The sequence below is a fragment of the Mesoplodon bidens genome (assembly GCF_964165515.1).
Source record: "Mesoplodon bidens genome assembly, chromosome: 16".
Classification (NCBI taxonomy): domain Eukaryota; kingdom Metazoa; phylum Chordata; class Mammalia; order Artiodactyla; family Ziphiidae; genus Mesoplodon; species Mesoplodon bidens.
In genome coordinates, this window is record NC_138173.1 from 27405114 (window position 1) to 27417709 (window position 12596).

The window sequence follows — 12596 nt, forward strand, 5'->3', positions numbered from 1 at the left end:
TCTCTTCTTTGTTCTCACAGCTCCTGGGTCTCAGCTTTGGATTTGGCCCCGCCTCTGCGTGTAGGTCGCCGGAGGGCGTCTGTTCTTCGCTCAGACAGGACAGGGTTAAAGGAGCAGCCTCTTTGGGGACTCTGGCTCACTCAGGCTGGGCGGGAGGGAGGGGCACGGAGTGCGGGGCGAGCCTGCAGCGGCAGAGGTCGGCGTGACGTTGCACCAGCCCGAGGCGCGCCGTGCGTTCTCCCAGGGAAGCCGCCCCTGGATCCCGGGACCCCGGCAGTGGCGGGCTGCACAGGCTCCCGGAAGGGCGGTGTGGACAGTGACCTGCCCTCGCACACAGGCTTCTTGGCGGCGGGAGCAGCAGCCCCAGCGTCCCACGCCCGTCACTGGGTTCCGTGCTTTCAGTCGTGACTCGCGCCCGTCTGTGGAGCCCCTTTAAGCAGCGCTCTTAATCCCCTCTCCTCGCTCACCAGGAAACCAAGAGGGAAGAAAAAGTCTCTTGCCTCTTTGGCAGCTCCAGAGTTTTCCCGGACTCCCTCCCGGCTAGCTGTGGCACATTAGCCCCCTTCAGGCTGAGTTCTTGCCGCCAGCCCCAGTCCTCTCCCTCTGCCTCCATTCTTTTCCAAGGTCCTGGATCATCTTCACTATCATTATTCTGAATTCCTCTTCTGGAATGTTGCCTATGTCCACTTCATTTAGTTGTTTATCTGAGGTTTTATCTTATCCCTTCATCTGGTACATAGTTCTCTGATTTTACATTTTGTCTACCTTTCTGTGAATGTGGTTTTCATTCCATAGGCTGCAGGATTGTATTTCTTCTTGCTTCTTCTCTCTGCCCTCTGTTGCATGAGGCTATCTAAGAGGATTGTGCAAGCTTCCTGATGGGAGGGACTGGTGGTGGGCACAGCTCAGTAAAACTTTAATCTGCTTGTCTGCTGATGGGTGGAGCTGTGTTCCCTCCCTGTTGGTTGTTTGGCCTGAGGCAACCCAGCACTGGAGCCCACAGGCCCTTTGGTGGGGCTAATGGCAACTCCTGGAGAGGTCACACCAAGGAGTACTTCCCAGAACTTCTGCTGCCAGTGTCCTTGTCCCTGTGGTGAGCCATAGCCAACTCCCGCCTCTGCAGGAGACCCTCCAACACTAGCAGGTAGGTCTGTTTCAGTCTCCTATGGGGTCACTGCTCCTTCCCTGTGGGTCCTGGTTCACACACTACTTTGTGTGTGCCCTTCAGGAGTGGAGTCTCTGTTTGCCCTCGTCCTGTTGAAGTCCTGTAATCAAATCCTGGTAGGCTTCAAAGTCTGATTCCCTAGGAATTGCTCCTCCCATTGCCAGACCCCCAGGTTAGCAAGCCTGACGTGGGGCTCAGAACCCTCACTCCAGTGCAGTTTGTGAGTCACCCACCTGGTGGTTATGGGGTTGGATTTTATTGTGATTGCACCTCTCCTACCATCTCATTGAAGTTTCTCCTTTGTCTTTGGATGTGGGGTATCTTTTTGGTGAGTTCCAGTGTCTTCCTGTCAATGATTGTTCAGCAGTTTGCTGTGATTCTGGTCCTCTCACAAGAGGGATTGAGCACACGTCCTTCTACTCTGCCATCTTGAACCAATCTCCCTTGCTCACATAATTTATGTTTTAAAATTATTGTCATCAAATTCACAATATTGACTCATAATTTGATGATCTCTGCTGCATCTATTTATCTGGGCTTTACTTCTAGTATGGTTTTAATGTATATTCTTTTAATCTTATCATCCTGCCAGATGTTAACTATATTGATATTTAAAACAAACACATGTAACTTTTTAAAATTCTCTCTATTGCATCACATTTTTATGTTTTTAATTAAGTTCTGCTCTTATATTTTTTTCTCCTCTATCTAAATCTATTTGTTTATTATTCTTTTTGTAGGTTCATAAATTGCATACTTAGGTCATAATTTATTAGGCTTTCTTCTTTTCTAATGAAAACACATTTCACTTTAACTGTATATCACATGTTTTGCTCTGAATAATTTTTATTATCACTGATGCCAAGTATTTTCTAAAGTCTAGTATGATTCTAACTTGACTATTGACTATTTAGAATTATATTTCATATAAATTTTTCATGTTTTTTTAAATTTCTAACCTTATTTTTGTCAGAAAGTAAGTTCTGTACGTTTTTAATTTTTTGAAACTTTCTGCACTTAATTATAGTACCTTTGGTTCAAAATGCCATTTACTGTTATGAACATGTTATTCTAGGAAGGAATTAATTTCTTAAATTTGAAAGTGAACTTTCTGTCACCAAAATTCTGAGCTTTAGTTTTCTCATATATTAAATGAGAATAAAAATATCTAACTTGAGAGGATTAAAAGTGACATATATGAAGTATCTATCACAGTTCCCTGCCAATAGTAGATGTTTTAAAAATAATAGCTAAATAAATTGACTCTCTTGGTTGCATATATATTTTTTGTTTCATGTACTTGATTAAAGTCTTCTTGAGAGGCATGAATCTGGTTTTTGTTTGTGTGTGTCAATTCAGTGCTTTCTAATATAATACCTTTCATAAGGTAATACTAAATACTATCTGTGATTGATTGATTGACTCTTTGGGTGATTAATTGTAAGTCAATATTTCAGAATTTTCCATTATTTTTTTTAAATTCAGGTTTCAAATGTTAATATTAAACATACAAGAAAAGCACACTGATGAATAAAGATTGTTTACTAAAATAATGTTGAATTCATTGCACCACTTCCTGTGTGGAGATTTCCTGAAAGAGTGGTTCAACCAATGATCTCTTATGGGGAAATGTTAAGGATGAACCTTAATACAGAGGCCCTGGATAGCTGTATATGTTTGTGTATACACACACACACACACACACACACACACACACTGTAATGCTTCACTGAAGTCTGTTGCACACATTGAGTATTTTAGAATACTGCTATAGGAATTAAAGAATATAATACCTCCTGCAACACAGTTAGGCAGGAAATAGCAGTATCACAGCAAATGTATAATGATTCTAGTATGAAAGAACAAAGCTCAGAAGGATTTGAGGGAAACATTGAAGAGCATATGATGTGAAGAAGTAGATGCAACTGGAAGATTTGTGACAGATGTTAGTCATCCTCTCTTTCCACATATACTACAAAATATCCCTCTTGAAGAAAATTAGACTGAACTTTATGGCACTCAGCAATGTGCACTTAGTCTGCTTCTCCAAAAAGGCTGATGTTATCTCTGATTGGATAATTAAATTATACATGCACTATCCCCTACTCATACAAACCAAATTATGTGCTTCTTATCAGCTTCATTTGCAAGCTTCTCTATCGATCTATTAAATATTGTTTCTCCCAATAGCTCATTTGTTTTATTTTTTGCAGATGTTTTATCTTACTCTCAGCCTTCGTCTCTAGTATATGAGGTGACTCCAGTGTTGATATGCAAGGCCAGTCCAACATCTGATCCTCCAATGTCTTGTTCTTAGTTAATTGCAGTTTCCTGCTCCTCTTCCTACCCTCCTTTTTGTCTCAATCTTTGCCATCTCTACCCTCACCAAAAGTCCTGATTTTAGTATTCTCTCTGATCACAACCTGTTCTCCTCTACATTACTTATTCAATTATTCACATTGTAGCTGCTCAATTAAATATTTTGAAGAAACACTTCATACTGCTCTTACCTTCATAACACTTTATATAAACTTTCACCAACTCCTTTCACTTTTAGTTTTACTTTCTAAACATGTCTTACATCTGTCACTAATTCAAGTTCTCCAAATTCTCATAATCTCTTTCCTGGACTACTACAGTAGCATGCTGACAGCCTTTTTGCACTTACTGTGGTTCCTGTCCAATCTGTAGCCAAACTGATATTTTTTAAAAGTTCATCTATTCCTTCATCTCTCCCTCATCAAACTTAAAGTATTACTAAATATTTACATTATTTTTAAGATAAAGACTAAAATCTCTAAATGCTCCAAAGGGCTGTCAAGATCTTTTCCCTATCTACTTCTCTGGGTTCATTAGCCTTCTTTCAGTTCCTAGAAAACCCCATGCTCCCACTTGCCTCTGAATCTGAGTGTCTGCCACAGCCTCCCTCACCCATCCTTCCCCTTCAACCCTCTCTTTCCACTGAATTCCTATTCTCCTAACAGAATAAAGCTTGGTATTTTTAAAAATAAATATCTATCATAGTGACAGTGATATGCTTAAGACGTTTTGTTGATATACATTTATGGAAAATCCTTATCTTTTTCTTTGGCTAGATAGATTTGGCTGAATAAACAAAAATGATCACTTCAGAAACAAGACAAATATCAGGAAATCCATAATACTAAAACTGGATGGTAAATTTCTGATAACATCAAAGAATTTATGCTATTTTCCAAAAAATATTTTAAAATCCTAATTTTGTATATTTATCAAGGGAGATTATTAATGGTGAATAATCAATATCAATAGAAAAACATCTAAAACCCCCTGCTTGAGTTGCAAATAGTTTAATTGACAATGTTAATTTAAGTAAATATACAATTATAACAGATGAAAGTGCAATAATCAAACAAATTCAGATTTTCTTTTCCTCTATGAGTGGTTGGTTTAATTAATGAATGGAAAGTTGGGTTTTCCTTCTGATTCTAGTTATTTTAAGCACTAGATAGAGAGCTCAGATCAGTAGAGAGGTCAAGTAAAGAGGCAAGGCAGGATAAGGACTGACAAATATCTCTGGATTTGGCAAATAGTATGCTACTAGTGTTTTTGGAGAGAGCAAAAATACTGAAAAGTGAGTCAGAAACCAGGTTGTTAAGGGATAAGGAAAAAAATGATGGGTGACAAAGCCAAGATAAGAATGCCAACTGTTATTGCAAAGAGCATGGTTCTAGGGATAAGAATATTGGAATGCTAGATTAGAATGTAGGACGAAGGGAATCTTTCTCTTTTTCTTCTCCTTCTCCTACACCTCCTTCTTCTTGGAAAGATTAGTTTGAGAATATAATATTTACATGCTAAAAGAACAGTGCTAGTGTATATGGATGGGTTGAAAGTAAAGTTGAGAGGAGGCAATATTTGTGAGTTGAGATTATCAGATTAGCCTAGAAAGGACAGGATTTAGAGCACAGGTAAAATGATCAGTATTATCAGACAGAGCTTAAGAAATGTCAGGTTTATAGTCAAGTTCTAGAAATTATTAAATGAAGGCAGTATATTTTTTTATTGTGTACCATGTAGGTGGCACTTTTGAGAAAAGAAGATAGACAAGTAAGAAAGAGATATGACAAAGAATAATAAGTACAGTTCCTTCCTTCAACACACTGGTAATTTTGTTGGAAAAAAAATAAAAAAGGAAAAGAAAAACAATAAGCCCTTATTATGTGTCAGGCACTGTGCTGGACACATTAAGTGCATTATCTCACATAATCCTGTAACCTTCTGAAAGGGAACATTGTTACTTTCATTTTACAAACAAAGATAGTGAAGCTGAAAAAGATCAAATAACTTGCCCAACTCACAAAGCTAGTAATTGACTGACTTGGGATTCAAGCCCAGATCTGTTTGAATCTAAAACTCACCCTTCATCCATTAAGGTACACATTTGAAAAAAATGCATCAAATCTTGAATGATCCTTATGTCCTCAGATGATTGAATATATAGAAAATTGAAAACTGGGTAGTTAGATTTCACAGCTTATGGTTTCTTTTCTGCCAAAATGAGATCTGTTGGTTTGAATAATTGTATTTGTTATTCTGATTGCTTGGGCAAGATAATGTTTCAAGTATCAAAAGACCACAAACAAAGTCATTTATATCATGCATAAATCAAAATTGTAACAGACAAAAATGTAAATTATTTTAAGAATGTGATTATAATATTTAAAACTTGTACACGTACCCAGATATTTATGTAATGGGAACATTTTGCAAATTAAGGAAAAATAGAGCGGGGTCAATATCCAGCTTCAGCTAGAAAAAGCAAAGTTTTCAATACAAATTTAGATGTTTGGCAACTCCTCTAATTTAGTAAGAGAAAAAATATAAGCCATTCTTTTGATATCTAATGTGTCATCTTGTCCTATATTATGATGCTAATAACAATGCTGCCGCTGGTGCTTGACATGAAGCATCTGGTACATTTGGACTGAAGCTTCTAAATTTTTTCTAACAATACATGAATTGGATCTCAGGCACTGCTGTGTGGCATACTTATTGAACCAACTAAGGAGTGGTAATTTACAGGACTTTTGTGTTTATTTATACTTAATTTTAGACTTTCTCAAACTAGGATCAGCTATCTAAAAGTCCCTGCACATTCTTAGGTACTCACGGGGTGGGAACTTTGAAAAATCTGGATGACAAACTGGTGATGATGGAAAGAGGAAGTCATAGGTAGAGTGACCATACAATGTATTAACTCAGTTGGAACACATTTTAGAGCAAAAATGTTAAAATGTATGGACACCAGCACAACAGGTCTTATTAGGGCTTGCCAAGGGAAACCAATGCAGAATCCAAACTAGTTCTAGGTAGCATGAGTCACAAAAGGGACCCAGGTGCCTCTCAATCCACCTTTGCCTTCTCTGTAACCAATCTACTCCACATATTGATTTGCCTGTGCTGAGTTGAACTAAGTATCAGAACACATGGAGATTAAAAGAGAAAAATATTTTAGGACATCTCAGGGAAAATCAAGTTAAAAAAATTTTGAAACTATTTTCAGACTAAGTTTCTTGAGGATAATAGTATATTTGATTTTATGCTTTAATACTGCAATTCCTTTCAAAATAGCAAAAAATCGAGAAAATTTTTGTTCTGTGATTATTAACTGTTTAATTAACAACTATTTGCTAAGCAACTCCTATGGACTTGGTACAGTTAAACACTCTGTGATAGGATAATAAGTTGGATATAATGCCTGCCTTTACAGGCTAGGGCAAAAACGTGTGATTTGTTCTACAAAAGAAGAAGAATTTAATGCATTTTACATTAAGATTAAGCAATTTTATAAGCACTCAATAAGTCTGATTAATTCACTAAATGATAAAATGTTCAGGTTGCATATTAATATGAAAGATTGATAAGAATTAACATTGAAAATAATTTGTTAACCTCCCTCAACTACTTAATGATATAAACTCTTCATAAATATTTCTCGGCTTATTGCTAATTTACTTAGAGAAAATCTTCAGTATGCCACAATAAAAACAGACACAAATGCACAGAATGCTACAGAATGTGCTCTCAGTAACTGAAACTAATGCAATTAGTTTAAATTCAATAAGAACATAATATTTAATACATTTTATCAAATGTAAGGACCGTTTGGCAATGTCACAGAAAATGTAAGTCACTGAATAATATGCAGAATATAGCTAATAAAAATGAAACTAAGACCAATAACAGTATTTGATTTGATGCATCCAATGCCTAAGAAGTAAGCAAGCACATACAAGTAAGTCAAGTAAAACCACAGTGTTATTTTTTTTTTCTATTTTATACCATGTATTTGTTTAGGAGAGATCGTTTTTATGGGTCATAATTTTCTTTGGACATAAACACATCTAAAAGCAAGATAAGGATGTCACATATTGGTAACTTTATTTCATAGAATATAGTACTGAACAATATCCAAGCAATTTTTTTTTTTTTTTTTTTTTTTTTTTTTTTTTTTGCTGTACGCGGGCCTCCCACTGTTGCGGCCTCTCCCGCTGCGGAGCACAGGCTCCAGACGCGCAGGCTCAGCGGCCATGGCCCACGGGCCCAGCCGCTCCGCGGCACGCGGGATCCTCCCGGACCAGGGCACGAACCCGTGTCCCCTGCATCGGCAGGCGGACTCCCAACCACTGCGCCACCAGGGAAGCCCCAAGCAATTTTTGTATAAATCAGAGCATCACAAAAATAAAGCTATCCTTCCATTACTCAAAACAGACTCATATTTCATTTAACAAATGCAAAGAAAACCCTTTAGTTTATTAAAAATTTAATTTAATTTAATGTTAATAGATATGGTAGAGACAGTTCATAGGATTCTCAATTCATGTGGCCTCTACTTATTTCAAAATTAGAATTTACCTGTTATGCTAAATGTATAGGGTCCTTCTTGAAGGGTGTCTGAGGCTGAACCATCCCTTGGGATATGGAGAGCACTATTAGATTTTTATATTTACATATCATCGGATTTCCAGTTGATAGAAAGTGTGAAGTACTCAATCATAAGTATGATATAGCAAACTGGCTAAGACCAATTATAATATCTAGTTTCCTGGTTAAATACCTAGGAATTGATTACCTAATATAAATGGTAAACAACTAAGACAATCAATGATGATATAAGGTAACTGTATTCTTCCTAAGTTCTTTCAAGTTCTCTCCCATTGTCTCAAATTATACAGATTATCCCAGGGTACAATTCAAGTCTCCCTCATCACAATGCCATCCTACATATTCTGACCCACAGTATTTGTTTTATTCACACTCTAATAATTATGATTGTTTACTTTTTTTACTTGGACAATTTATACTGTCATATGCTTATTGAATGTCATCTAAGCCTTAGACTTTTCTTGGAAATAGGTTCACAGCCTTGAGCAAAAGGGACACAAATTCCTGCCCTTAAGGTGTTTGTATTCTAATGGGGGAGACAAAAAATAAACAGCATAAGTAAGTAGATTATAGCATATAATAAAGGTGATAAGTGCTATGGAGGAAAATAAAACCTAAAAGAAGACTAGGAAGTCTTCAGAGGGGAACTGCCATTTTTAGTAGGATGGTTACTGAAGGCCTAAAAGAGAAGGTCACATATGAGTAAAGAGAAGGAAGTGAGAAGCTAGCTCTGCAGTGCATAGATCAAAAAGTGTTCCAAGAGAGGCAACATGAATTACCTAAACTTTGGGGCAGGATTGTATCTCTCCTGTTCCAAGAAGAACAAGAAGGTCCTGAGCTCTTGTGGCCTAGAAAGAAATGAAGTCAGAGAGCAAAAATAATGTAGACCTTGTAAGGACTAGAGAAGGCAATGACCTAAATCTGCATATCAACCATACCCTTGTTTATTGTGTTTTGCCTGTAAACCTGCCATAACTGGTTCCTCCACTCCATCTTTTGTCTTTAGCTGGAGATGGTACTCAAGGTGATCACTTGGGCTATTTTGGGAGTTATTCAGTTTTTCTGGGTATTTCTCACGTATACAGGAGGTATACATGTTATTAAGCTTTTGTTTGTCTACTGTTCATCTGTCTTTTATTACAGAGGGATCTCAGCCAAGAACTTAGAGGGTAGAGGGGAAAATCATTTTTCCTCCCTTACAATATCAACCCGCTTTCCAGATATGGAAACTGAGATGTAAAGCTGTTGAGTAAATGTCCCTAAATCACATGGTGACTAGGAAGAGGAGAGGGAGTTTGAAACCAAACTACCCAATCCTATGACATTTACACAATAGCCTTCCCACACCTCTACTCACCACCGATGATTGTGGCAAAAATTGACCTTGAGGTGAATAGCACAAAAAGACACTTTCAAGGTAGGTTTTCACCAAAGTATAATTATTTTTATGAGTAATTCTTCAAAATGTAAACATTTTTTACTGTCTGACTTCTTGCTTCCACCATTCATAAGTTCAATATTTTGCTTTTACAAGTTTCAAGTTTTCTAAGGGGAAGCTAATTTCTATCAGAAAGTTTTAAAATATTAACTATAAGGATATTGCAGATGGAGAGGTATTCTAAAGCAATTAGCTGAGACAACAAAAAAGTCGAAAACAACTAATGAAAACCTTGGGTCATTCAAGTCTATTTTGCCTCAAGGAAATAGTAACAGATTTCAGAATAAATCACTTAGTGAAAGATGACAGGGTCATATTCAAAAGGTTCTGAGCCTTCTGTGTAGTTCATGCCAAATTTGTTTGAAGATTAAGTTCTAATAATAGGTTTCAATCTCTTTGGGCTTTGAACCTCTAATACTCCTTAACTCTTCTCAAATCTTTAAAAGATGGACTTCACCTAGCATAGAGCCTAGCATTTAGTAGGCACTCAGTAGATAGCTGTTGACTGAATAAATGAATGAATGACCAAATGAATGATTAGGATCAGAAAATCCCAAACTATACTCAGTCTCCACATGTCGAAGTTTTACATTTGATCTTTGTTAACTTTTTAAAAGAAAAATAAATTGCAATATCAAAAACCTCAGAATTTCCCAACCTTAAAATTCTGCCTGTATGTGTTATTATTACCTATAGATCAGGTAGAATAAAAGCATTTTGAAGTTAATGGAGAAAAGAATAAAGATTACCCTGGAAGCCTGAAGAATGCAGTTGTAGAATGGCAACAACAGCAACAATCATAAAACAGCAATAGTGGGTAGTATTCATTGAGTGCTTTCTATGTGCTGAGCATTGCACTAAGTGGATTATCTAATTTTCCTCTTCATAACACCATGTAATATACTCCTTATTACACTTTGGGGGCACTGGGTCAAATTTCCATTGTTGATGCTAGTTAGCTATGCAAGCTTTGGAAAATGGCTAAACCTCTCTGTATTTCTGTTTTCGTTCTGTAAAATATATATATATATATATATATATAATAATAGTATCTACCATGTAGCTGTTTTAAAGATTAAATGTGTTACTAGATGTAAAGTGCTTAGAACTATGCCTGGCACTAAGCAATTGCTCTATTCATATTAGCCATTTGTATTTCTCTTTGTAAGAGTAAATAAATTGAGACCTAGTGAAAACAACTCTTTTGCCCCTCTCCTATTTGCCCATCTCTGTTCCCCTCTAACCTTAAAAGAACATAATTATAGGAGTGAGACCACTAGGCAATTTAACCTAACTCCTGACTTATGCTCTCCTGAATGCACACCATGCCTTGCCTAACCTGTTGACTCTTGTCTTAGATAAAAAGAAGTAAGAGTGAAGAATTAAGCAATTAAAAAATGACCATCTCTCTATCCCCAACAGCTCCCTTAGCAATCCTGCAGGCAGATCACACAGGCAAGATAACATCTGAAGAAAGAGTCAGCCAATCTGCACGCAATGGAGAATAATGTAGAACCCAACCTCCTGCCTTGATGATTCACTGAGATTCTTCCCCATTCTTCTCCTTTCAAAACTGTCACAGCTGAACAGAATCTTCGGACTTGCTCTCTGGACATGAGTCCACCTTCTCTCCAGATTGCCAGCTTTTCTGATTAAAGCACCTTTCCTTTCTACTGACACTTGCCTCTCGAATTATTGGCTTATGAGCAGTGAGCTGTCAAATCTGGGTTTGATTACAGGACTACCAAACCCAATTTTAAAATAATTCCATTTATCAAAAATGAGAGTGGGACAAAAAACATATGATATCACTTATACGTGGAATCTAAAATATGACACAAATGAGCCTATCTATGAAACAGAATCAAAATCAGGGACATAGAGAACAGACTGGTGGTTGCCAAGAGAGAGGGGGTTGGGGGAGGGATGGAGTGGGAGGCTGGGGTTAGCAGATGTAAGCTTTTATATATAGGATGGATAAACAAGGTCCTACTGTATAGCACAGGGAACTATATACAGTATCCTATAATAAATCATAATGGAAAAGAATATAATATATATATATATATGTGCAACTGAATCACTTTGCTGTACAGCAGTAATTAACACTTCAAAAAAATAAGTAAAACAAATGAGATTGAGTATAAAGAAAATGCTTACCATGGAGATTAGTACAACTCAAATCAGAGACCTTCAGATATCGAGGTCCCCTAGCATTAGCTTTCTTCATTATGCACAGAGAATTAGAAATATACCTATAGTATATTCTAAATTTTAGAATTATGGTTCAGACAAAGTAATCACGTTGCCCAGAAATCAACAGCTTATTAAAAGCTACGCTACCAAGCGTTCTAACTTGGTAATACCAGAGTGATATTAAGTAGGAAATACAAAGAGAAATTAGTAAATTCTGAGAGAGAAATGGTGGCAGCCATTAGAGTGTGAACTTATTGCCATCCGCAAGGTAATTCTGGAAGAAAACATATGACCATGGAAGGACAAATACGAACTGAAAATAAGAAGCTTGATCCTCCCTTTTGAAAATAAAGGAAGAAATTCCCCCCCCTTTTTCTTAGAATATTTGCTTTAAAAAACTTCTAAGTACTTTTTCTTGTCTTCGAAGTGTGTATAATTCCTTTTGAAACTATATAGGCCTTTTGTCAACTTTATGAACCAAGAATGTCTTTCTTAAGGCCTTGCTAACCATCTCTTTGAAATGTAAATGTCAAAGAAGACAGCACCTCTATCTCCCACTTTCTATGGGAGGGTAGAGGCTAACTTTGGCAGGCACCTTTCTCCAACTAGCAAAACTCCTGTAGTAAAGATGTGAGAAGTTTGTACTTCCTTTGGATAAAGCCAGTTGCTAATAGGAATAGTCACTACAATTACCAGGTGAATCTAGAAAGAACTATGCATGAAAAATGGTGTGGCCAAATCCTCTTACCTGAGGACTAGTATTGTTTATCTTGAAGAACTTGTATGGAACAGGTTGTATCTGCTTTGCTATATAAAAGAGTGAGATTTCTTTCTGTCTTTGCAATCTCTTAGCAGATGATTTTTTAATGT